Source organism: Zalophus californianus, chromosome 4, assembly GCF_009762305.2.
Source record: "Zalophus californianus isolate mZalCal1 chromosome 4, mZalCal1.pri.v2, whole genome shotgun sequence".
NCBI lineage: Eukaryota > Metazoa > Chordata > Mammalia > Carnivora > Otariidae > Zalophus > Zalophus californianus.
This window is the reverse complement of record NC_045598.1, coordinates 173,833,220-173,854,453: the sequence shown is the minus strand read 5'-3', so window position 1 is coordinate 173,854,453 and position 21,234 is coordinate 173,833,220. Positions and strand designations below refer to the sequence as shown.

General features: G+C 52.5%; 1 protein-coding gene across 3 annotated transcripts in view; it reads right to left on the bottom strand.

The window, feature by feature from the left end:
* ZHX2 (zinc fingers and homeoboxes 2) overlaps window positions 1-21,234 on the bottom strand; it is a 154,168-nt gene that overhangs the window by 74,001 nt on the left and 58,933 nt on the right. For 2 of the 3 annotated variants that reach the window (XM_027598089.2, XM_027598096.2), the window contains exon 2: window positions 9,915-9,985. The gene's annotated coding sequence lies outside the window, so the exon portion shown is untranslated. Of the gene's footprint in view, window positions 1-9,914; window positions 9,986-11,171; window positions 11,259-21,234 lie in introns of those variants that run through there. The other variant, XM_027598106.2, reaches the window with a different exon arrangement.

The window sequence follows — 21,234 nt, the reverse complement described above, 5'->3', positions numbered from 1 at the left end:
GGCCCACGGTGATTTCATGGTCTAAAGGTCTAATCGGGCCCTGACCATCCAGTGCAGGATCCACACCCAGGTCTGGTCCACTCTACTGTCATGCCATGTTCTTTCCGAGGTCGGCAAACTTTTTCTGGAAAGGGCCTGATAGTCAATATTTTAGGCTTGGTGGGTCACATGCAGTCTCTGTTGCGTGTATATATATATGTATATATATACATATATATATATTTAAAATCCTTTAAAAATATAAAAACCATTCTTAGCTCACAGGCTGCTCAGAGATAGGCATAGTTGGCTGATCCTTGCCATGCTGTCTTATGAGGAAACAGGAAAAAAGGGAAAGCAAAGTGAAAGGCGACGCATACATGGCTTCTTCTCCCACTAAGAGCGGGTTGAAGCTACACATAAAAAAAGAAAAACTTGGGCCCAGGAATTTGTTTGACTTTAAAAATCAAAATAAAACCAGCCCTGGTGATTCCTTGCAGTCCTGCAATGCTCGTTCTAATTTACGAAGGGAGGCAGAGACAAGTAGGGTGACCCGGCCAAGGTCACATTGCTAGTAAAGGACAGAGCCGGCACATAAACCCAGGGGTCTGGGGCCAGACGACTTTGCCACCACCCCATCCATCTACCTCCACTACATCGGAAACAATCTCTACGCTCTGTTATTCTGAGACTCCGGACAGCCTCCACCAGTGGATCTGGTAAAGAGCCAGACTCTGGGGTCTGGCCGATCCATGATCCAGTCCCAGCTCTACTGTTACGGAGTCGGTGACCTCGGAAATGATGAACTTTTTGGTCTTCAGTATCCTTGACGGTAAAAGAGGGGATATTGGCTGTACCCTCCCTCTAGGTGGTTATGAGGTTAGCAAATGGCCTTGGACGTGCCAAGTGCTGGCTAGACATCACAACAGCCGTGACAATGACGGTAGCAGGCAGAAAACCAGCCCCCAGTGATGCTCAGACCCTAATCCCCCAAATCCGTGAATGTTGCTACTTTAAATGGCAAAGAGGAATTAAGGTTGCTAATCAGCTGACCTTAAAATAAAGAGAGTATCTGGATTATCTGGGTAGGCACAATGAATCACAAGAGTCTTAGAGGTTGAAAAGACAGGCAGAAGAATCAGCTTCGGAGTGATGCAGCAGCAGGGAAACTCAACTGGCCATTGCTGGCTTTGAAAATGGAAGAGGCCATGAACTGAAGAATTAGGGAAGCTTCGAGAAGCTGGAAAAGGCAAGCCGTGGAATTCTCCCCTAGAGCCTTCTGAAAGGCATGCATCTTGTTGACACCCTGATTTTAGCTCAGCGAGGCCTATTTCAGACTTCTGACCTCCAGGACTGTAAGCTTGTGTGGCTGCAGGCACTAAGTAGTCTGTCACCACCGCAAAAGGAAAGACGGAACGGATACACTGTTTGCCATAGAAAGGAGAAGCCTCCTCAGTGTGGAGCCACCTGAAGCAGACAGCATCCTGGACAGGCTGGAGGGTAAGACCAGGCCTCCTCTGTACGCTCACTGATGCTGCTCAACCATCCAGCCTCAGGCCTGCACACGTGACCCGAGCCCCTCCGCTCCAGGACATGTGCTGCGACGGCCGCCAAAGCAAAGCCCTCTTCCTGCGGGGATTGCCGAGAGAAGCTGCTGGATCTTCGGGGGAAACTTGCCCGAGCGAAGCCCACACAGAAGAAATCGGAGTCTCGAGATGGAGAGAAGTGAAGCCTGCCGACATCGTTTAGATCCAGCTGGGCTCAAAGCCAGACCAGCTCAGACTTTTCAATTACATGAACTGCTTTTTTGTTTTAGACTTCCGTCAATTTGAATCAGATCTCCAGCTTGTAACCAAAAGTCTGACTAATATAATCAAATATCTACTTAAGTACTGTTACCTACTAGTTTCAACTGTTATCATTTCCTCAGCCAATAATCTTTGGGCCCTGAAAGAACATGGAACGGGGTTTAGGGCAGGGCCATAGGGCAAGGTGTCAGACGGACAGCAGGGGAAGGTGGGATGCCATCTCTCCTGTTCAGCTCAGATACCCTGAGCCTACTCCTCGAGTAGGAGCAAGAAGAGCTGGAGGAAGGAGCAAAAAAGCCCTCACACCCTACTGAATGGGTGCAAGTGGTTTGAACTCGCACCTGGACCTGTGGAAAACCACACACCCTTAATGGGGTCTTCATGTCTAGTCTAGCAGGGCCGAGCGCATTTCAGGTCAGTGGCACCTGGGACAGTGGCAGCCTGGTTTCCTGAATGAGTGGTTTCTTCTGGTCTTGCCTCTTAAATGCCGATAGCGTCCCCGGGTTCTGTCCTCTGCTCTGAGCTGTCCCGAGGAGAGAATGCAATCACCCCATGGCCTTGCCTTGCTCCTCCAGCAGCTGTCTGTCCATCTTCATTCCTCCCCAGTAGGCTGGAGGGATGTGGCACACGCCCTTTGGTGATGGGGACTGCTGCCCATATTGATTTTTCACAGGACAGTGAGGGTGGGGTGGGGGCTATGCCAGCGTTGGGGAGGGTGACACAATTTGAAAAGAACCCAGCTGACGGTCCTCTCTTCCTCCCCCAGGACTACCCCCATCAGGGTGACAACCACCAACCTATATATGGATGACTCCTGAATTAGTCCATCCCGGCCTGAAATTGCTTATGCCCGTGTTGGACATTTCCACTAGGATGATGACACGGAAATTAATAGCAAGACCACTGCTAATGTAATGCAAGCTTGCTCTTATTGAGCACTCCCTCTGTGCCAGGCATAGCTCCCAACGCTAGTGTACTGACCCGTACGGCCTCTCAGGCAGCTAATAACTGCGTAATCCCCATTATACAGATGAAGACACTGAGGCTCTGGACAAGGAAATGACCCCTCTAGGGTCACACAGCTAGTAAGTGGCTGAGTCAGGATTTGGATTCCTGCCATTTGGACTCCGGAGACCACCTGGGTCACCACTGCTCTCCACTGCCTCCCAGTCCCTGGGCGTCCCACAAGTGAGTCAAATACTATGTTCCCAGGGCCTTCTGTACCACCTGGCGCGTTCTCCCTCTCTGTTCACTACCATGCTCAGCAGGATCACTCTCAGATTCCTAAGCCAGGAGCCTAGGGCTCCCTCTTGACTCCCCTGTCCCCACTTTCTGTGTTCAAGGCCAGTCAATGTTTTTTCTGAATTGGTACCCTGGGGGGCAACTCCCCTCGCTCCGCCCCTGCTGTGACTGTCCCTCTACGGGGCCACGCCTTCTCTCTGCCGCTGCCTCCTGACTGCAACCGTCCGTCCGTGCGTCTGTCCTGCCTTTGGTCTGTCTTACCTGTGGCCCACCCTCTGCACTATGACCCTGTTACGTTTCTAAAGCAGAGACTGCATCGCATCAGCTGCTTGGTTTCGAACTTCTGAAAGCTGCTCGTTGCTTCCTGCAGGTAGTCCAATCCTGAGCATGGCGTCTGAGGATCTCCGGGCTTTGACTCATCCGCGCTGGCCCATCTCAGCTACCACGGGCTCGCCGATCAGGCTCCACCTGCTCCGGCAACGGGGGGCTTCCGGCATCCTCCAAACGCCCCAGACTTCCTCTCCCTCCTCCCCTCTGCGCATGCTTCCCCTGCCTCCCTATCTGCAGAAGTTCTTCCCCTCCCTCGGGTTGTAGTTGAGAGCCTCCCAGGAAAACCACAGGCAGAAGGAAGGACTTTGGTTCTGGGGGTGGGAAGCTCACAGTCTCGTGTCAATCCGGGGATCACAGGACACATTGATTTCTGCACTGATTTACTTACTGATTTTGATTTACTAACTGTGCCAGTCCCCGTTCTAAGCACATTCCATAAACTCAGTAGTCATAACTACCCTGTGAGGCAGCCCATTTTACAGATGAAGAAACTGACGTACAGAGAAGTTAAATAACTTGGTCAAGATCAGGGGCTAGCAAGGGTGGAGCTGGGATTCGAACCAAGCCAGTCCGGCTCCCGAGTGCATGGTCTTAATGACCCTGCAGTAGTGCCTCACACTGGGTGCTGGGACCGCAAGGTCCATGGGAATCCAGAGGGGGGACAAGGGCCTCAGAGGAGGCTGCCGGACGTGCTGAGGTGACACCCCTGCCTGCCCAGGGCCTCCAGGTGACAGCTCCTCAGGTGAGCCTATGCTGGCCATGCCCTCTGACCTCAAGCCCCCCCCACCCCCCCTGCCCCAACCGTGTCCCCACAGCACTCTCAGCCCCATCCTCAAGAGCCACGAGATGAGGCTGGACAAGGATGAGGGGAGGGACCCACAGCAGGGTCCTGACACAGGGAGTGGCGGTACAGGGGATTAGAAGGAGAGGGAAGGTGAGGGACCCATTCCTCTTTCCCTGCCCATGGGGCCCCGGGCTGACTGCTGGCCAGGCCTTCTCCTGGGGTGGGGCAAAGGAGGCTCCTCAGGCAGGGGAGCAGGGCTTGGGCTACAGAGCCATTCTGCTCCAGGCCTCAGGAGAAAGGACAAGAGAGAAGCATGAGGTTGTCCAGGCCCAGGGCAGACAAGATGGGGCAGATGCTCCAGGAGGCCAGTTGCCCCCTTAGAACCTCTCCTCTCAGCCACCAACCCAGGGGTCCTACAAACTCTCCTGGGATTCCCAGGCCTGCTCCCCCACCCCTTGGCTTCTGTGACCAAGGGTCTTGCTCCTCCAGCCATGTGGGCTCCTCTTCCTGCCTTACATAGATTTAATTGGTCTTGATTTTTCTTTTTTTTAAGTGAGAACCTCAACTCCCTCCTGAAGAATTCTCAGGGGCTAAGGCTGAAACTGGAGCTCCATTTCAAATTTCTTGCCCATTTTTAACAAGTAGATCCCCTCCTTTGGCATGCCCACACTCAAATTCACTTGGTATCAACTTGACATTTGACCACCTTCACTGTCCTGACTCTGCCTACAGGGGGCGTGGCATTTGGGTGTTGACATTTGCTGAGTTCAAGGGAAGATGTGGACACGGTCTGGTCACTGTGTGGTTCAGCATCCTCTGGAGAGACCTGCGACCAAAGCCTTCACGCACATGCCTGTCAGGACCCTGGGAGCATCCGCTACTCCACCCAGAGGACCAAGAGTAACTCAAGTTGAAGGTTTAAGTGGACCTTTCCCATTGAAAAATCATTGAGAATAAAAAGGAAAAGCATCTGAAAAAAACTAACAGGAGTCATTTGAGAAGTATGATGCTATTTTAAAAAAATCTATCTGTAACAGCATTTTCTCGAACATATTGTAAGAAGAAAGCTATGCTTTCAGGGGGACTATAGATAGGAGGTGGTACGGGGGAGAAGAAATAGCAGTTTTTTGACCATCTTTTTGTGAGCAAGATCGCCGGCAAGGTCTCTTCCGCATTTTATCTCACTTACTCTCCCGGATGGCCCTCTGGGGTGTATTATTTCCCCATTTTACAGATCAGGAAACTCAGAGAAAATCTAGTTCTAGACTGTTTTGTCTCATCTTGTGCATAGAATTCTGCAAAAAGCAGCTTATTCCCAGAGAGTGCAGCCAAGTCTAATTCAAATTCTCTGGCAATTTGAAATAGAAGCCAAGCTGCCCATTGAATGATTTTCTACCTCAAAAACACCCTGCTTTCATTGGAGTTTCGGTCGTATCCATCATCAGCGCACAGAGTAAGCGCCCTAGGAGAACAGGTCAGGCACACTCAGCCGCGTGGTCAGACTTGCTAAGCACAGATCACTGTGGTTCCCTGCACTGGCTCCAGGTACCTAGTTGCTAGTTCATTTGATTCCATTCACTGAAAGGTAACAAAGCTCCTGTATGCAGGAGACACCCAAAGATGAAGACTTCTCACTTACTCGGGTTGGTTCCAACATGGTCCAGATTCATGAAATTGGGCCATGCTTCGCCTCTCTGATGCAAAACAAGGCTGCTAATAGAAGAGCCCGAAGTATGGGGCAAAGGAGTGAGTGGTTTTAGAAATTGCTATGTGCAGGGATGCCAAAAACTGGCCCAGACACTACAAGTCCTCTTTCTTGCTTCCTCAGCAGACATGACTAATCCATTGCAGCACACAATTTCTTGGATATTCCTCAGAATCCTTCTCAGTGCCCTGCCCCGGCAGCCATGAGCAATTGATTGGAGTCCAGAAGATGAAATCTACTTACCATCCCTGCCCTAGCCCAGGTACCTCATCTAAACAGAGGTGGCACAGAAGCTGAGAGAAGCTGCAGGCATGACAGAGCCAGGGACTGGGGCTTCTTTCCTCTGAATGCCTCCCCTTTGAAGCTGCTCAGGAAAGCCCCTCATCCCCGGCTCCTTCCCGCTAAAGGGAGAAGTGAAGTGGGGGTCACTTGGCAAAACGTTAGACATTTTTGAAGATCCCGTAGGCACAGGGGCAGTGCCTGTGCCCTAGATGACTTTGGCTCACACTACAGTCCTACTATCCAGCTAGGGTTGCAGTGTGATGGGCAGGGGAGGTGAAAGGCAGGCCCCTGAGCAAGCTCATTCTATAGTCCAGGTCTACTACTAATGCCTGATAAATGTCTCAGGCAAATGCGATTGTTTTTAAAGGTAAAAGCAACAGCAAGGAGTTTATTGAAAGGGAAAGTACACACTGAAGAAGGGAGTGCCTGCAGGCTCGGAGAGGGAGCGGCCCCAGGAGGCTTGGGTCTCACCTACTTATAGGGAGGTTAAAGAGAGGGGCTGAATATCCATGGGAGGGATGGGGGTTTTCCCCTTTAGTGTGGAGCCTGGGGGACCTCGCCCATACTTACTTTCGGTCATTTGACGCATGTGTCCTAGCACCTTCTGCAAGCATACTTTGTGCCCGCAAGCGCCCCTGGTGGAGGGGTCATTCTCGCTCATTAAGGCACTTGGGTGCATGCTTGGGTCTCCATAAGAGGAGCCTGGCGATTTTATTCTTTACTTAGGTCCCTGACTACTTGTAGGCTGACTGCAGCCTTCTCTGTTGCTTACTGCCTGACATCCTGTTTTGAGTTCTGTTCCCTGATCCCTAGGCTACCCTGCCTAGAACACGATCACCCTGCCTCTCCGCACACTTGGTCTCCTTTGGGTCCCGGGCTCCCCACACCTGTGTGACGCACACACGTGCGGTGGGCACTCCTTGACCCATGTTGGAGACGCAGGGCTTGCTCTGCCTGTGGCACTTGGCCCATACCCCAACAGCCCGGAGAGCACCCTGGGCGAAGGTACCCCGCCCCGGACAGGGTTTCAGAGGTGGCTGCTTGACTGGGCCGGCATATGTCCCCACTTAGCCTGCCTGCCTACTGTAGTCTCCTGCTTTTCTGGCAATCCAAGCTGCCTAGGTGTCTCTTATTGGTGGGTACCCAAACCATCCCCCGGGGGCCCTCCTTGGCAATGCAGTCTAGATTCTTCTAGGTCTGCCTGTGGGGCAAATATAGGCATTTGTGGAGTGTGACGCTTGGACTTCGGCAGATGCTAGCTATACCCAGTTCAGGCAAGTGCAATTTTTATTTGAACCCTGCTACGAGTCCTGGTGTTGACTGGTGCCTTTTACAAAGCGAAGCATTGTTCTGAGAATCGGTCTCCCAGCTGAAGAGGCAGCCAGACCTCACCGGGTAGGGAAGGGGAAGGGGGCATTGGCTGTGAGGCTTGAGATCATGCCACCCAAACTCAAGTCTTAAATGATGTTCCATCTGCATCAACAGAATCTTTCTTCCGTACACTGCTTTTCGAGTTGTTAAGATCATTTCTGCAAGAGGAGGAGGCTTGCCCTGGTTTTCACTTCACTGGGGGACAGGAGGTCCTGAGAAGCCAAACCACTTTCCGGGAGGGCCCCCGGCAAGTAATAAACGGCTGAGTGGCCCCTGCCTTTGGACGGGCGCCAGGACTACATGGCCCCGTCAGAGAGAAAGCCGGGGAAACGGAGCCAGCTTTTCATAGCATCTCCATTCTAGAGAGTGGGCGCAGGGGGTGCAATCGCTTCCCTGTCCCCGCTCCCTCCAGTGAAGCCCGGGCTTCTGACTCCCAGCCCAGAGCTCTGTCCCCTGCCTCATGCTGTCCCAACACTGAACCTTAATCCAGGGTCATGTCCCACATGTAGAAGAAGAATAGGGCTAATGTTTATTGGGCACTTACTATGTACTGGCCCAGGGCCGAGCTGCTGGACAGGGGTTAATTCACTCCTCCCAGCCACCCTATGTGGTAGATGTTATCACAATCCCACTATCAGCCAAGAAGACTGAAGTACATAAGGTCAGCAACTTGCCTATGGCCGCACAGCTTAGTGGAAGGGGTGGGATTTGAACCTGGGTGGACGGACTCCTCCTTAACTAGACATCACCTCCCTGGGTGGCTCCCCATCACTCTCCCTTCTGGTCATCTGACAATCACTTACTGAGCACCTACTATGTGCCAGGTCCTGTCAATCAAAGACACAGCCCATGCCCTCAAAGCCCCACTCCTGCTTAAAGATTTGCCAAGAAAGCATCAAGTCCTGGCTCAAATGCGTTGTTCAGGCCTCCCCTCCCATCCCTTGTCTCCTGCCCTCCAGCCCCCCACAGCGCTCAGGACTCAGCGGAACAGACAGCCCACGCACAAGGACTCGTCAAACTCAATTCTCATCCGTGCTGTCAGTTTCTTAAAGAAAAAAAACCCATCTCTGGCCTCCCACGGCACCCTGCCCTCAGGGGCGCCCTTGATAAATATTTACAGCTGCAGCTGACCCAGGCCCAGGGGAGGACAATCCAGTCACAAAGCACAAAGGAAGCCTGGAGGCTCATTACTCAGACCTTCCCATTCACAGTGGGTGTCCCTCCTGTGCAAATTCCCCACCTGGGTCTGGGGCACAATTCTTCTCACGCTAGCTTGAGTGTGTGGTACGGGTCTTGCCAAAGCACCCCGACCCCCTTAGGAAGCCACCCTCACTGTCCTCCCACAGCCTGGGGGGCTGGCGGAATCCTGCCACAGCATCCCCCATACTCTTTTTTTCTGGTCTGTGGCCTGATCAAAGCTCTGGATGGTAGGACTAGCTGGTTAATCTTTTGGTGGTCTTGGCAGGGGTCAGGGCTCCCTGGAGCTTCTACTCAAAACCGCCACCACGCTTTAGAGTTGCCCACCCCATCACGTAAGTAAGGTGTTGTGGTATGTGTGGCTGTCTGACTACCTCCGTTCGGGTTCAGCAGAGGCCGGTGGACAACAGGTCTTAGGAAGACCCGAGGGTCATCTCATCGAGCAACTTCCAAAGTTTTACAGCAGAACCCCATCAAACAGGCGGTGCTGAGAGAGTGCGCGCGCTCACAAGCCCCCCACCCCTCACCCTACTACCCCCGGGGGTTCCGGGTCATCACAGGAACAGAGTCTGTAAGACACTGCCCTAGTCAAAACTGCTCCTTCCTTCGACATCGACGCTTCTGCAACCTGCACTTGCATTCTTCCAGTGACAGGGAACTCACTACTTCCAGCAGATGCCTGTTTCACCTCCGCATACCTCTTTTGTTAGGAATTCATCCTTAGGCTGAGTCACTAGCTGCCCATTCTCCAATGACAGCCCTTTGTGCAAAGGTGGCTTTCTCACCTCTCATTGGTCAGGTCCCCTCAGGGCTACGGGTTACAAACCTGTGAACCAGGTAGTTCCCTCTCTGTTCTAAGAATATCTCCCTAACCCTGGTTGGAGGTTCCCTGGACACAGTTCCAAGCACAGGCCCTCTGGATGGTGCATCCGAGCTACTGTCATCTGAGCAGAGAACGGAAACCCAGGCTCTACAGACTCGGTTTGCTTCTAGGGAGGGACTGGCAGGGCCCCAGTGAAAGCCAGGGGACTCACCCCTGGATTCTCTGCACCGTGCCACTTCTAGGTGCATCTGCAGGGAAACAGAGTCGGAGCTATGAAAGCCAGCTGCCCCCTGGACAGGCTCCAGATCTGGCCCCCCTGCCCCCCTACGCATCCCCTTTCCTTCCTTGAAATCCAACGGAGGCCCAGCCTCTGCCCAGCACGTTGTCACTCACCAGCCCCGGATTGCTTACATCCTGGGAATCTTGGTACACGTTGACTCCAAGAGCAGTCAGGGTGTCGAGACCTACAAAGAAGAGAAACTCAATATTAAAAGCAGGGCAGAGCAACGGGGTATCCAACTCTTTTTCCAGGCAGCCTGGAGACACCGGGGGACTGGGACGGAGACACCGGATGGGAAAGGAAAGGGAAATGGGAAGGACTGGGAAGGACTGGGGAGGACGAAGCTGCTCATTAAACCGACCTCAAAACCTCTGGGCTTTGTGGTGATGCTGAGAAGGGTGCGGGGAGGGGGAAAGACCCTCACCCTGGGTGAGTCAGCAGCTCGTGGAGAAGCAGGCCCTTCAGGAGAGGGAAACCAAAAGCAGGACCAGATGGGGCGGGGTGGGGAGGTGTCTCCTGCACCTCACTCCGGCTCTCCTTGAGTCTTTGGAGTCGGCTCCTAGCAGCGGCTGGCTGTGTGCGGTTCCATTTTGATGAAGGTGAGGGGAGAAGCCCTATGCGCAGGCCTCAAGTCAAAAAGATACTGCAGTCCTTCAAACAAAAGCCCCAAATGCGTATTTATATCCTGGGAGACTCCTGCCAAGCGAACCCTGTGTGTGCTTTGAAAATTCCTCAGGAGAGCTGTAGCCGGAGGAATAAGGCGTGTGCCCGGCTCAGAGGCTGCGTTCCCAGCATGGCAAGTTGAGGCCTGAGCTCTAGAGGTTTCTGCAGCCGGCAGAGTCCCACCTGCAGTGCACGTGGGAGCGTGGAGCAGCGTGCTGATGAGCCATGCGGGCCATGCTCCTCACTCCCCACACCCAGCCTGCCTCCAAAGCGAAACTTGTTTTCTCTTGTTTCCCTAAGAATTCTGAGGTGAGCAGAGGGTTCTCTATTCATCTCTGCCTGTTGGCAAAGAAGAACCTTTTGACTGGCGGGGGGTGGGGGTGGGGGGGAGAAGAATGTTCACCGCAATAGTTTCTGTGGACGTGTTACCACGCACCGGGCACTGTATACACCTGCTCTGTATTCTTGTTCTTCAAAGAGAGGCTCGCATCACCTGGGAGCTTGCTGGAAGAACAGTGTCTCAGGCGCCCCCCGACCCTACAGAGTCAGAACCTGCTTCCTAACAAGCTTCGCGGGTGATTCCTGGGCTGACTAAAGTCTGCAGAGTTCTCCTTTGCAGTCTTGGAAGGAGGAGTAATATTCATCCGTAACCATGGAAGGAAGGAAGGAAGTCTCAAGAAGCCACAATTTGGCTAAGATGGTCTTACCGCCAGTAAGTGGTAGAGCCGATCCAAGCCCAGTGTTCCTTTCCACGGCGTGATCTTGGTGGAGCAGAAGGGGTCGGCAGGCCCGGCCTGGTGGGAGGGCCAAGGAAGGGCAGTGGCCAGGGGTGGGTGGATGACCTCAGGCTCCACAGCAGGGGGGGGCCCTGGTGTCCTGGAGAGCACTCAGGGAGGGAGGTGTTGCACACGGCAGGCTGGCTCCCCTCCTCCCCACTTTTGTGAGGGCCCACAAAAATTTTCCAGTTAAAGGTGCTGGGCCTCCTTCCTGCAGAAGTCAAGCTTCTACATTAATCCCAGTGGTTAACTTATGCTGATTCCAGGGAGTTTAGCTCTCTGGCCCCTGTACTTAGAACTAACCACCCAGCAGAAGAGGTACCCAGGGGACCATCGAACCTTAGTATCTCAGGCACTGACGTGCAGGAAGGCCAATACTCTGTAAAGCCCTTTAGAGTTTAGAGAGAGCTTTTTATCCATTAGCTAATCACTCCTTAAAAGAACTTGGGGAGTGTCACCAGTGCTATTTTGCCGTTGAGGAAAATGGGGCACAGAGAGGTTAAGTGATTTTCCTGAGGTCACACAGCTTTTGGGCAGGTTGGGGTTGAGGTCCTCTGACAGCTCAGCTGCTCTTGGCAGGGAGAGCCATCACGTCACAGGTTTATGATGCTCTCACTTAGTTTCGCCCAGCTCCATATGGCTTTGCTCTACACTGCTCACAGAATGTGTTTACGGAATAGACTCATGGGCCAAGAGGAAAATGGTCCACAACCCACACAGGGGGTGTGACGGTTACCTTTCTCCATGGAAACTGGCCAGCTGGCATGCTTGGTTTATCAGTTACTCACATATTACATGTTAGATCGTTCCTTCCACTGCACTGTCTTCCCTAAGGCAGATTAGCTCACAGAAGGTAGGGGATGACGTCAGTAAAATCCGGAGGTCGGGGAGGCTCATAGGCAAATGTTCCCAGCACATTAATGTTTTGCTCCACGTGATGGCAACTGGATGCAGAGCCCCTGGACACAGCTGAGTGCAGCAAGCCAGGAGGGCTCCTGGTTGTCCAGACGCCCACCTGTGCCATACTCCGCCTCTCGGCTCAGCGTGGCCACGTGCTCTGTCTTAGCAACCCCTGTTGCTCAGTTCTCGCGGGTCTTTGTGCAAAGGCCATGGGCTAGCCCATCTATCTCTGCTACCCCGTGGCAAAGGCTGCAGCTGCTCTTCTACCTGGAATTTCCCTTTCTGCCTTCCCAGCCTCCAACCGTCCCCAGCCCCTCCCATCAAGCCCCCTCTTCCTTTGTAAAATCTAGCCCGGGCAGTGACTGGGGCCCTAGGTTACTGATGTAGTTTTTTAATACACAATTTAGCATGCCCCCCCCTTTTTTTAAACATACTGTTTTTTTTTTAAGATTTATTTATTTATTTGAAAGGGAGAGAATGGGAGAGAGAGAGAAAGAGAGAGCATATGAGAGGGGGGAGGGTCAGAGGGAGAAGCAGACTCCCTGCTGAGCAGGGAGCCCGACGCGGGACTCGATCCCGGGACTCCCGGATCATGACCTGAGCCGAAGGCAGTCGCTCAACCAACTGAGCCACCCAGGCGCCCCTAGCATGCCCTTTGAACTGCACTTGTATCCTCACTAGGATTGTGCTTCGTTACAGACTTGGGTGGGTTGTGAGGGCTCTGCTGTCCCCCAATGGTCCCCCAGAGTGCTGTGATTTTGGAATTTTTTGGAATGCAAGGTTTGACAGGAATGCATATATCATTTTATAGCAGAAATGCCTTCATTATGTCAGTTGCATTACAGGTACTGATATCTACTTATTAAATATTGAATGTGTTAATACTAAATCCTGAATATATTAAACATTTGATTAACAGTCATTTATAGATACCTGTATATACCCGATTTTGTGCAAAGGACAAGAGAGACATAAATAAATAAGACCCAATCCTCACTTTCAGGAAACTTACAGTATAAAAAAAGAGGAAGATAAATTCAAGTCTGAGTTTGAGAAAGGGCAGTGTGTGCAAAGGTGGTACGACGGTCGGAGTTGGGGGTGCAGCTCGTGGATGCCTCATTTGTCTCAGGATAGAGACTACATTCCTTACCCCAGGGCTTCCAAAGCCCTGCAAAGTCTTGTCCCCGCTCATCTCGCCCTGCCTCACCTTGCCCCCCTGTGTTCTGGGCTCACTGACTGACTCCTAAGCTTCTTGAATCCCCCATGCCCTGGGCAGCCACACGACTCTCCTTAATTCCTTTCCTTCAGTGTTCTGTCCTCCCCCTTCCCCTAATTAGCCCCAGCCCACCCTGTAGGACCGAGGGAGGCAACACACGTAACATGCTTAGAATCCTGTCAGCAGGTACATTAGCTACTATTATTACTGATGATATTTATTATTACCCTTCAGCTGGTGGGGTGCTTCTTCTTGAGCAGAGAGAAGTAGAGCAATTTGCATGGGGTTGCACAGTGAATTATTCCCAGAGCTGGGGGGAGTCTCAGCGAGTCGGTCCTGTTTTCCCTGTTTATCCTCAGACCCAGTGCTGTACCATCACCCACAAGACACCTGATCCTAACCAGCATGGGGGAGAGTACTGGTCTCGGAGACAGGACATCCGAGTCTGAGTCTCACATGCTTGTTCGGTGCCTGCACGCCTATCACTCCTCTCCTCAGGACCTCAGCTGCCTCACCAGCCAAGTGGGGCTCTAACAGAACCTCCTCCTTGGGCTGGCATGGGGGGGTCCAACGCCCTGGTGCCGAACACCGTTCCTGCACATGGAAAATGGCAGCTTTTGTGGTGAGCACTGTACATGAATTAAAGGACATTTTGATGTCCTTCAAGCTCAAATGTGCACACGTTTCCAGTCTTCCTGGCTCAGGACTCCTTTCACCAGAAAGTGCCGGTCATATGGAGCAAAATCCCAATAAGGAAAAATCTGCTTGTAGGATTTCCCTTACAGTTCCCCCCTCTTCCCCTTGTGGCCTACTTTAAGCCTACTGGATTGCTAGACACCTGAAGGGGGGAAAAGGGAAAAGCTACTTGAACGGTTTGTAGGAGAAAAACACGCCCCCCACCCCCAACCCCGCCACGGTCACTCCCACTAACACAATTTATTCCATTCCGTTTCTTCATTCAGCAAACATTTAGCAGATGAGTAAGAAACTCCAGGTCTGGCAAACAGGTCATTATGTCCTGCGGTGATGGCCTCATATTGAGGAGAGGGCGAGGAACCCGTGGTATACAGGGGACGGGGGTGGAGGGGTTCCGGCCAGGACCAGTCCAGACTGGACACGACAGGAAGGTCAAGCACAAAAAAGGTGGGAAGCTACAAGCCACTTCTGTGTGGCCATCATTCTGCAAACTGGAGGTGCAGTCTTCAGTTGCCTGTCTTTGTTCCAGAAAATGTTTCACCTTGGTCACCAACAACAGCCTTTAATTGAAAAGAGCATCACTAGCCAGTGACTAGCACAATGGCCAGAGCGCTCGTTCTGTACCAGGCACTGAGCTGAGTCCTCCACGTACCCTCCCTCTCTCCCACGGCAAATCTGAGGAGCATGCATCCATGCACCCATTATACAGATGGAAACCTGAATCTTTCAGCGATCAAATACACCGCCCCATGTCACAAGAGTCAAATTCCAGCACTGGGGTTTGAACTCTGGCCGGACCAGATACAGTCTTTCCAGGTTTCCCCCCTCACAGACTCTTAAATTTTGGCTCCATGGCTGAAATTGCTGGCAAACTGGGCCATCTCTCCTCCAACCCCAACCTACTCTTCTACTGAGACCCCCCCCCAAGAGCACAGAGGATGCTGAGTTCATAACCTCCCCAAAGTGTGTGGGCACAGCTTGACATCTTGAACAAGCACGCTGAATTCTACTCTAGAAGTGATCTGTTATTTGTTTCCAAATATTTCCTCTTCAAAACTGTTCAGCACAATGGACACTCCAGGAAGAGGTGCCCAGTCCTGGGCAGGGCAGGGTCTGTTTTGCTCACCACTGTCTGGGGAGATAAGGTGAGCCCTTGCAGCTGGGTTGGAGCTGGAGACTTCGATCATATTATTGTGCCAACCGAAGCCCACGGCCATGGTGGCAAGTTCACCAGGAGGGGCACATGGGAATACAGCAGAGGGGGGCGGATCTGAAAGGCAAAGAAGGAAGGAAGACGAAAAAGCTGGAGAAGGGTGTGTGTGTGGGGGGGTCCCTGTTGGATACAGATACCGGAAGCCGGCTGGGAGTGGCTGTAGCCAGGCGGGCCAGGGAAAGAGCAAGGGCCAGACCTTTCAGGGACTTGCAGGCATTTCAAGACATCGGCTCCTTCTACCTGTGAGGGATGGGAATTTGTCAAAAAGCTGGATTCTCCATGTCTGCAGGACCTGGCACATGGCAGCTCTCAAAAGTCATTGCTGAGTGGACAGTGGAGTCCTGCGGACTCCTGGGCCCCCTTCACATCCTCCAGCAGTCTGAGAGGCATCCCTGGGACCCTGCCATCTTTACAAAGGCCAACCACAGGGCAATCTGATTTGTGTAGGGAAAAATTGTCCCTGGGCACCTGGCCTGAGCCTCCTGCTGTCAGACCTCGGGGGAACCCTGGCTCCGGGGGCTTCGGGCAGATGTTTGGGGATGAATACACCTTTGATTACAGCTCATGTTTCAGAGGGAAAAACACAGCTCCCTGGAGATTGGGATTCTATGAAAATCAGCCCTTGCAAAAGAGAGGAAAGTGAGCTGGAAACACAAGCCCTCTGGGCGGGTGATAGTTTCTTTATTTAAAATAAACAACAGCAAAGAGGATCAGCCTGGATGAGAAGCAGGTTCTGGATAATCCCTAACAGGCAGGACTTAAAAGCAAGTGACAGAAGGTGGCTGAAGAGACTGGTCTGCAGGAAGGGTTATGATAGGGCGACATGGTCTCCCAGAACAGGGGTGTCTGCCTCCCCCGCCCCCCTCCCACCCCCAGTAGGAAACACAGCTCCTGTGGACATTAATTTAACCCTCATAGGGAGACTGGCAGACCCGGTTTAGAATGTGCTTTCTAACATTTTACGAGTTTTGTGTCCATAGACAAAATATTTAATGTTTTCCGAGCCTTAGTTTTGCCATCCATAAAATGGATGCAATGGGGATTAGATGATATTATGAAGGTAGGGTGCTGGGCTTGAGCCCATGTGTCTGAATACAATTCTTCCATTTTCTCCCATACTCCCTCTTGAACTTAAAGACAGGTTTCTTCCCCTTCTGTCATGACTATCTGGCACATAAGAGGTGGTTAATAAATGCCGGTTCTGCTTCCCTTCTTTCCCCCACCACGTTTAGCACAAATCTGGGTAACCAGGAGGTGCTTAATAAAGCCATGCCAGTTAGACCCTCCTCTGTGCAGCACAGTGGCTGAGAACATACAAGGAAAAGGCAGCTAGCTGCATTTGTTTCCTCCACTGCGTCTTGTTTTGAGCCCTTTATTAAATTCTTAAGTATTACTTGCCTTCGGGGTCAAAATAAAATTTCCACAGATTTCCACTTTGCACTCATAAATGATTCTCGCTAAACTCTTTTTCTTTTTAAATTTTTTTATGTGTGTGTGAGGGAGCATAAATGTACTGACTCATAGCTGGAAAATCTCTCCCTAACACATTCCAAATTTGTCGAGTCACATGAATTGAATAAAAGCGCTTAACGTAGCTGCTAGCCCCAGGCTGGCGAGCAGTTTCACCAGTTCCGGGGGCCCATCTCTCCCTCTCCGCTCCTACTCCAGGGGCCCGGGGAGCTTCTACAATGGGCATCAAATACCTGACGCAGGTTCAATGGATGCAAGGATTAAAAAGGATTTAGCACCTACCTCAAGCCAAGCTCAAATTCTGCAAGGCAGTGTAACATATATTCCAAAACCTCAAATAAAAATTTGCATAGAGGATCACCGAAATCAAACAACTTCATTTACTGACTCAACTCTGTGCTGGGCACTCTATCAAGCCACTTTCCACGCATGACTAGTTTAACCTTCACCGCCACCCTGGTTGGTGGGGTGATTGCAATGAGCCTCCTTTTACAAGAGAGGAAACTGAGGTATGAAAGTGTGAGTAGCTCGCCCAAGGTTCACAGCATGCAGATGGCGGAGCTAAGATTCAACCCAATGTAGCTCTAGAACAGATGCTCTTACACGCCCAGCCATTCATTCTGAAACGAAAGAACCCTTCTGCAATGAAGAAAGAAAACTCCATTTATTCCACAATTATCCATCCAACACTTAGAATACAAACACTGCACCAGATGTCGAAGGGAGGCTGTTGGTAGGCAATTTGGTTACTGATTTCAGTGAGTTTGGAATTGCATAGAGGAGCTATGATGTATGCACAAATAATTACGACAAAAGTAAGCGAGAATGCCAACAAGCAGGGTTTTAAAGTGGCACGGGCGGCGAAGGCTTGGTAAGGTGATAACTCTGGCTGGAGTGATCCAGAAGGGCTTCCTGGGGGAGATGTTATATAGCTGGACTGAAGGATGTGTAGGATTCAGACAGGAGGTGGCCGGACGAGGTCCTGCCTCCTTAATCCCAACTAGTACACACAGGTAGCTGATGGCCCTGGGAGTCCCCATTCTGGTTCTGATTTGGGACCTACCACCCCCAGGTGGGAACCTCTTTCTTGGGGTGGCTGAACCTGTCTGGCAGGCCGGAAGCACAGGCAGAAGGAACGGAGGGAAAGAGGCATCCAGGACGAGAAGATTGGGGAGAGATGGTGGGACACGGGAGAAAGGGGTGGAGGGGTGCAGATCTGGCCAGAGCAGGAGCTCCAGGCCCACCTGCAACGGGGTTGGCTCTGAGCAAGCTTCTTGCTCTTGGGCTTCAGTTTCTTTTATCTATAGGGAGGAAAATGAAGGAAGTGCCCAAATATTCCAGCTGGGCGGAACCTTGGAGAGCTCCCAAATTATCCCATTACTTTGCAGACAAGAGAACTGAGGGCCAGAGATGCTGTGCTCGTGGAAGTCCTTGGATTTGAATCCAAGTTGGTGGGATGAGGACCCAGGGGGCCCCTCTCCCGGTATAGCTGCTCTTCCCACACCCACATGAGGGGCATGCTGTGAGAAGGCAGACAGAGACCCCCGAATGGGCCTCAGCTAGTCCACTGGCCTCAGGCTCTGACTCCCCCAGGGGGCCCTGGAAGCCTCGGCTGAGGACCCTGCGAGGCACAGCTCCAGGCCACCAGCCTGGGCCCCCGGCACATCCTCCTCTCTCAGCTGTGGCTGGCACCCATCCTCAGAGAGCCCCTCCCCCGACACTCAGGAAGTTTCCAGGAAACCATGACCAGTTCTCTGCGGCCATGGTTTTCTCTGACAAGATGTGCATCTGGTTGTGACTCACAAAGCTGGATTTCCGCCCAGGGCCTTACATCTTGAGTGGGGAGCTCATTCTCTCGAGCTGACAACCTGCCCAGCCGGCTGTGACAATGGGGGCCACTGCTGCCCTTGTCAGCCCACACGGAGGGGGGCATTCCTCTCAGACCTGGCTCTGGCCTGGGCAATCTTTGAGGGTCCCTCCGATGTCAGGCTCTTCAACCCAAATTCCCCCTCCTCTAGAATGCTGGCCTCCCTCCCTCCCCACACATCCTCCCCCTCCTCCCTCCTCCCTGCACCAGTAGGCACTCCTGACCACACCTGCCTTCACTGAGCTGCCCTCCTCTGAAGGCCCACTGTAGGGGGGCACTGCACCCCGGAGGGCTGGACCAGAGGCCCTGTGTCCCCACAAGGGAGGTGGACCCCGAGGGTGGGCCCACGCGCGAGAGTAAGCACAACCATCATGGCGAGTATTAACAGCTCGTGCAGTCACCGAGCAAGCCCACCTGCAGGCTTTTGCGCTTGCTGTTTCCTCCACTGCAACTCTGAGCGGAGTCTCTGTGTGGCCGTCGGCTTCCGGACAAAGTCGCCTCCCGAGGCAGGGCTTTCTTCCCCCGCTGCCCTTCTTCTGCCACCTGTTTTATTTCCTTAGAGCCCATGCCCCCTTCACAAATGATCGATAACCTGTGTGTTATCTGATCCCAGATTCACCTGTTCATTATCTGGCTCTTCCAGGAAGCATGAGGACAAGGGATCTGCTCGTCCTGGATTCCCAGCACCCAGGAGAGCGCCCGGAACAGAGTACGTGCTCAGTAAATAGTCCCTGAATGCACTCGTGAGTGCTGTCAGGCATGGTGGATACGCATTAATCTCGCTTCATCCTCAAACTCCATGTGGTTGTGTCGTGTCCCCATTTTACAGTCAGGAACCTGAGGCTTGGAGAACCTGCGTAGGCTGTCCGAGGCCACTTGGAGAGTAAGTGCCCGAGGGAGGTTTCAAACTTAAGTTTCTCTGATAAGAAAGCCCGTGCTTTTGACCACTAGTCTCTGCTGCTTGCCTTCAATGTTTCCAGAATTCCCACAGTAAGGACACAGGAAATACCTGTGGATCAAGTGATCTGGAATGCTATGTGTTAGGGGCTGAATGTTTAGGCCCCCCTCCCCTCCCACATTCACATACTGAAGCCCTAACCCCCAGTGTGACTGTCTCTGGAGATGGCAGCTCTATAAGGGCCCTTGCCCCACGGAAGTTGTGTCCTTGCAAGAAGAGACACCAGAGAGCTTGCTGTCTCTTTCCATGTGCGTGCGCTGAGGAGACAACTTGTGAGGACATGCCAAGAAGCGGCTGTCTGCAAGTGAGGAAGGGGCTCCTCACCGGACACAGAATTGGCTGGAACCTTGAGCTTGGACTTCCAGCCTCCAGCACTGTGAAAAGAAAAAATTTCTGTTGCCTCAGCCACCCGCTCTGGGTCATGGCAGCCTGAGAAGGTAAATTCTTCTTCCCTCCCTTCCCTCCCTCATGTAAGCATTGACAATGTAGTAAAGCACAGGAGTCCCGAGGGGCTCCCAGGAGTCTCATACTGGTGGCTCGTGGTTTGAATGGCCACAGAGTTGTTTTGTCGGGCTGGCATGGTGTTTTAAAAAACAATGAGGAATCAGAATGCCCTCTGGCGGGGCACACACTCTCCACTCCTTCCATAAGCCATGCTGTTCCCTGCTGTCCTGTGTCCCTCGGATCCACAGGCTGCATCAGGTGCCAGAGACACCCCATGACCTATGCCATAATGGAGAGAGGTACAGGGTGCCCTGGGACAGAGTGACGCTTGGGTGCGGAGAAGGGTGCAGAAGACGCTGGGTCTGCATGAAGAAGGTGGCTTTGGCCTGCTCTCTGAAGGATGGGTGGGAGGGAGTGTGAATTCCAGGGAAGGGAGCAGAGGGGTGAGGTCCACAGGAAGGGCATGGCCTGAGCAGAGAGTAGCAGGTGGCTGAGCGTGGCTGCCAATGAAGCTAGTGGAGCTGGTGTGTGGGCTGGAGGGGCAGAGGCAGGGAATCGTGACCAGGAGTCCCCCAAGGCTTCAGCCAGGGAGGGGACCTCAGACAACCTGTGTTAACCCACACAGATGCTGGGTTTACCACTTCCTAGCTGTGTGATGATATGCCAGTGTCAGCTTGGGGCTGTGTGGCCCCAGGCACCTCATCTGTAAAATGGGCATCTTAATGCTCTATGTCTCAAAGGGATAGTGTGGGGAGTAGGGGCAAACAAATGTGAAAGCTCCTAGCACAGTTCCCTGACACACTGAGGGCACCTTCTGGAAGATGGCTATCTTTATGATGGGTATTTATTACTAATCTAGTGGTGGCCAACAGTGTGGGAGGCGGCTGGGAGCAATCAAAGGCATTTGCTAAGATGATTACAGTCAAGTAGGAAAAACCCTGAGGAAGGACCCAGGAAACACTCGTAGGAGGCAGGAGGAGGGAAATGTGACCTTGAGATCAGCTTTCTCAATCTGTCTCTGTCTGTTTCCTCGTCTGTAAAATGGGACTCTCCCTCCCTGTCCACACAGGGTTTCTGTGTGAATAAAACGAGAAAAGAGATGTGAGGCTGCTTTGAAGTTAACACCAGGCGACCAGAAGGGTTTCATTTTCCTTTTCTCATACAGAGGGGAAAGACGTCCGGGGGAGGGGGGTGGATGGCTCGCGGTGGGGATATGCACTTGTGGGCTCT